The sequence below is a fragment of the Nothoprocta perdicaria genome, unplaced genomic scaffold (genome assembly GCF_003342845.1).
Source record: "Nothoprocta perdicaria isolate Ctin4 unplaced genomic scaffold, notPer1 scaffold_22, whole genome shotgun sequence".
NCBI classification, from domain to species: domain Eukaryota; kingdom Metazoa; phylum Chordata; class Aves; order Tinamiformes; family Tinamidae; genus Nothoprocta; species Nothoprocta perdicaria.
The window spans coordinates 3,995,313-4,001,407 of NW_020455415.1; positions in this window are offsets into that span (position 1 = coordinate 3,995,313).

Consider the following 6,095-nt stretch of genomic DNA (forward strand, 5'->3'; position numbering starts at 1 on the left):
TAACGGAAGGAGCAAAGGCAGCAGAGGAGGTGGTTAGCGTAGCCCATTGGGCACTCCATCTAGTCAGTGCAATACTGGTCTCCTAGGGAAGGACTGAGTCAATATTCACATGTCCGCAGTTCTGCTGTTATTCTCCTACTCTCTGAACAGTAATTCCTGCCATTAACTTTGTCTTTAAATGTATTGTTTATATTTCATATTTAAAATAAAGCTGCGGCAAACATACACTTCAATATTGTCTTGCGTAAATGAGGAAATGCCAAATTTAGCCTTCACTGAAAGTCAGATTAAGGTACACACACACACGGTACACATACAAGAGTAAAACCAAGCTACAACATACTTATTCTTTTTAGGAGAGTATTTTGTAACACTAGTTTCCCTAGGTTTAGGCTGTTTTCCTTCCCTTTTTTTCTTCTTTCTATAAGGGTACTGGAGAGACAAGAAACGTTTTTTATTTTTATGTTGTTTACAAACTACAGACTCATGATAGAGCCTTTATTCATCATCTTTCAAAACATATTTTGAGTACTGATGCTGTTGAAATATTAGTTTTCAATACCTATTCATCTACAGTCACTTACAATGACACTATTGCTCTAGGTACCCTACAAGCACAGAATAAAAGGCAATCTCTGTCTCCAAGAATTTATAATCCACAGATTATTGACTGAATTTAAGCACTTTTCTTCAAATAGATATTCCTAATTTACTGCTGGAAAATAGGTATAAAACTTTTTTCCTTAAGTGAGAGTCCTCTAGGTGTCTAGAGCACAGCAGTGCCRTTAAGAGATTCTTACGTAAATATTTTTACATAGTCATAGAAAATATAGATGATTTTTGTCACAGAGGTAAAAAATGCAAGTGTTTAATAATGTGGGCATTCCTGAGCTTTCATTTCCTCTCGAGTACTGTGATATTTGCTTTCTGATTTTAAATATCCATTATGCCACAGTGACAAGCCTTTCATCTTTACTTACCCATTCTACCACAAATGCAGGGAGGCAAAAACATTTYCAAGGGAAGATATGGAGCCCCAAACAATTCCCCCAGATGCCCCATTGCACCGTATCTCGGAGAGCCTATGGAGAGGTTGCAACACAACAAGAGTGCTAAAAAAAGACAACTCTGGAACCCGAGATAAGGAAGCACTGAGAAAAACAGCAGCCACAAGTTCTCATGGGATGAGGCTTGGCTGACGCTACAGCAAGAAATACTTGAAAGAAACCAGGGAACCACACCCCTCGAGTGACAGCTTCTGTTCACTGATAAAGCCTCAGATAGGCTCTTGAAAGCTGCGTCTCTGCCTTGGTTATTTATATCATTCAAATAGGAAAACCTACTAATATATAAACAAAAAGCCTGCAATCGAAAGTGGTTAGCAATTTAGTCCTCTGCACAGATTTTAAAAATAGCACACGGCGCATGGTCCTTATTGACGGTGTACACGGTGATAGAACCAGTTTGCTAATTAAAGGCTAATAAGCACCTTAGTGCAAGACTGGACACAGTTAAGGTGAATAAAATTTTCTGACGTGGTACCTTTGCCTCCCAGGATGCTGGGTGGTAAGGCAGAAAGAACATGCTAGGTCAAACTCATGTTTGCATAGGTACCAGTTTCACACACACACAAAAAAATCAGAGTACATCACTAGTGCACARGAACACAGTACAAAATTATGGTAGGGCCAAACTAAGAATTTTGATTCAGAAATCTAATCACTCTGAAACCAAAACCCTGCTAGTTCCCCTAACATTTGGGGTTTCTTTTCATTAGAACCATACTCCTTGAGTGGGCTTCACTTCATTTTTCCCTTAATTTTAAGCTGTTTCCCAAATATTTTTCCTTAATACACACAAGATATAGAATAGAAAAAAAATACAATTCCAACATGGCTCTGATCTATGCTATTTCTCCAATTGGTGCATTGTGGTTCTATAAACAGACAATGCATGAACCAAATTCTTCTTCATATTTGACTTTTTTTTGGGATTTTGTCATCATAAAGTAAGCAAATTGAACACCTTGCTCTCCCTCTCCCAGCACTCCAGCAGTGTAAGACAAGTGTGCACTGGTGCACAGCAGCCCATACGGGCATTCTTTGGCTGTTCAGGTTAAATAATTTCATTTGAATGAAGTTGCCCTTATCAGTAAGTTTATGCACTTAAAAAGGAAGATTCCTGTAGACCCACATTGGTCTGTTGATGCCTAGCAAAGTTAAAAGAATACCAAACTTTGTTGGAGAGGTCTTGAAAGGCTCTCTGGTGATGAAAGGAATTGACTTGAATTAGACATTTGGAGGGATGGGTCACACGCTTATTTGCTCACACCATAATGAGTATATACAGGACACACCTACTCTTTCATCTCTCCCAAGAGTTGTCTACACTCTCAGCTCAGCTCTGTTCCTACATGTTTTCTTTTGCCTTAACCATCTGACCATCCGTATATAAACTGCTCAAGTATGTGGTTATTTCTATGTCTCAGCTGTGTTTTAGCTTCATCTGGGCTCTCTTCTCCAGAGGGAAGAGGGAGGTTGAGCCTGGGCCACCACTGCCTTGCCACAGTTTTGTCTCAAAGAGCCCAGCCTAGAAAGAATGACAGAGCATCCTGACACAGAGAAGTGCATGGACATCACCATGACTATGCAAGCACAAGAAAYGTGCAGAGTTGGTGAGGAGCACTCCTGAAACAGCAGTAGCCTTGGAGAGAGAGAGAGGAAAAACCTGTCTAGACCCAGCTCCAGGCGCTGGGGCTAACGATACAACATAAACATGCCTTTCTGGGGGTATGGCTAGAGAAGTTGCTGCATTTTTCCTCCAGAAAGAGGTACGAAAAACAACAACAACAAAAACTACAACAACAACAAMACACCACACAACTCTCTGATGTTAAAGATTTTGGAGATTTAWCCTTAACAGTCCCATCTGTCTGCTGGATCACACAGCAGAAATGTGAAAAGGAGAACCATCCAGCACTGGTTACACTAGAATAAAAGTATGATTATGTTACAATGTGAAACAAAAAGGAAAAAAAAGCAGCACTTGAGAAAAAGCAATTTAAAGAGAGAAAGATTAACGCAATTAGAAGATACGGTAAAAGAAATGATGAAATTCAAGATGGACAGAATAGTAATAATTATCTGATTTAGTATGTAGATTAATATATTCTAAACAGGAAAAGATTGAAAGTCAATACTTGAGTTTATTAATTTTGGCAATGATTTCCAGTTCTTACATCTTTCAACAGTATGAATGAAACACTCCATGAAGTTACTGACAAAGAACAGGCTTTATTTTTATAATCTGGAAGTTAATAAAAACAGTTTAACCAAACTGAAATAAATGCAACAGCAGAATGCTGTACTTGAGCAAAGCACGATTCATGCTTAGAAACAAAAAGGCCATGAATTGTAAATATCATTTACAGCAAAACTGCTTTAAAATAGGACATAAGTGGAAAAGATGAAGTATGATCTCCACTAGTCAAACCTTTAAAAATTATACTGCTTGAAGTGAACACTGGCATGTTTTCTTTAATTTGCAGACTGTAGCTAGAAGTCTCAAACGTTTGCTCTTTGAAGACTCAAATGGCAAAAATAAGCTACTTTTACATACGATGCCTGCTTAAAAATTAATCAGTTTAATTCTACACTGTATATTGCATTTACAACTCAACCACAGTATTTTCCTCATGCSAAGGCCAATATTAACTCTAATCTCAGACTGCTCTCTACTGGCAATAAATTACATTAAAACTCATTAAATATCTGCAATTCCAGAGACATGCAAAGCACTGCACTTGGCATATATCCTATCTTTGAATCACTGCACGAATGAGAGCCTTAAGAAGGCAACATGAATATGAAATGAAGGGTAAATGCAAAAGCTTAAGCCAAAACATGATTTCACTTTATATTGACCCATCATGACCCGACTCCTGCGCTCACTGAATTTAATACCAAAACATACAGCTGTCCCAAATTATTTGGTAGAGGTCTGATCTTTTGAACATAAATAATTCCTTCTGCACTCCACCAGGCTGGGGACTGCAAGACACAAACGTGCTGGCTGTAAGTACAGCACATGGACAGCTTTGTCCTTCTGATACTTCAGCTTTTCGTAGTTAGAGGCATCTTTGTGAAAGAGCTCAAACATATGGTTCTTAAATTTGATTTTTTTTTTTTTTTTTTGTAACAACTACCGGGTGAAAAATGATTAATCAATTTCATCTTTAACCTCAGCAGATTGCTCCATTGCCTCCACTGTAGGCTAAATACCATTTATTATTGACTGGCACTTTTCTGTATGGCATTTATGTGGCATATTTGGTAATAACAGTAAACTACACTGTTCTCAGCTGCATTTTGTGCCTCGTTCCACACAAGGCAGTAGTGAAACTCTYCTAAAGGCCACTGGAAAGTGGAAATGCTCTGAGCCCTGGTCRAGGGAGAGCACCATACGGGTTCCTGACACGAGAACTCCTGACACAGGCCAGGCAGAAACACCAGCAGCTCTGGTTCTCATCCACCTTGACCCAAAAAAAAGCACAAAGAAACCAACCAAACATCCTTCCACACACACCCTGCCTCYTCTTTGCATGTTATAATCTTTTCCTTGTCTCCTTTTCCTGCCTTCTTCAGGGTTTGACCATATCCTCCTGTTATTGATCGAAACATCTTTTTCATTCCTGGCACAGACTTACAGAAGAGAAAAAGTCGTTACTGGTATGGATTACTCACCCCATCCAGAGCCCGGGGATCCAGGCCATCTTTGGCCCRTTTTCCTGCTTAATGCCCCATTCCACCTGTTGCTCATTTGGTTTCCCACATGTTCTTCAATAACCGCCCAGACACGGTTCTGCTCTTGATAGAGCCATAACTTACCTTCTGTTTTGTTCCCCATGCATTCCCTTTTTTCTCAGATATATAATTAGCCAACTTTTTTTTTTCCCTCCAAAACTGGTAGAAAAATACGTATTGTTTTGTTTAAAGTCTATAGAATTCACTGAAACAGAAAAATCAAGGCTAATTAAAAAAGCAAACATATCACTTCGCAAAATAGATCCCCTATAAATCATTTTTATAATACAAACTTATTTGTTGCCTCCTTCCCCATCACACTTACCCAGCCCACAAACTGCTTGCAAACACATGGATCATATGGAAAACACACCCTGAAAACTCCTGCAAGTCTGGAGAGTTTGCAAGCACCTCTCATCACGTGATCTTGCTTCCATTGAACTGAACTAGATTCAGGTCATTTCAGTGTCGTAATAATTTTAATTACCYAAATTGTTCCATGACTTCGGAATAATTTAGACAACGCTTGGAACCTCCTAAGTTTGGAGCCAATTAGAGCCTGCTCCCAAACTTCACAGCGTTGCACAATGCCATTTCCAACACTACTAGCAGGGTAAGTCTGAGGATACCTTCTCAAGTGGATCCTTACACTGAAGTCAAACCACGTAGCTGTGTCCAGAGAATCAAAATCAAGGCAAGATCTGACTACAGAATTGAATTGTGCTTTCTAAAAGAGATCCAGCCATCTTATTTTTTTTCCAAATTTCAGAGGACTAAGTTACCCCAGCTGAGAATACTACCCCATTGAAGCAACTAGTCTGAAAACACTCCTTCCCTCTAGTCTCCTGATAGGAAACGGATGATTATTTTAAATTTCCTAGACAATGCACCATTATGTACTGAGCTGTTCAGGAAACAGGGCAATGTAGAACATGCAGCTAAGCATTAGGTTACACAGCATCGAACCACAATAGCAATGAAAAAGGATGCACTGTCGGAAAATTTAAAACATTAAAAAAAAAAGAAAATCAAAAGCAGGCATTGTTCCAACTCTCAGGCAAACAACTCAGGTTGCAGAATTTACTGCCCAATTATTATGTGACCAGTTATTGGACAGAGTTGACAAATATTTCCTCCGCTCTCCATTGCTTTGGAATTGGCACCGTTCTTTTGCCTTTTGGAAGAGACGAAGCTCTTGCCAGACTGCTTGGCACTGCTCTAATTGACGATTTTAGGGCAGTAAATTAGCAGGGCTTTTCATGTTGTTTTACTTCTAATTTTAATCAGACATAC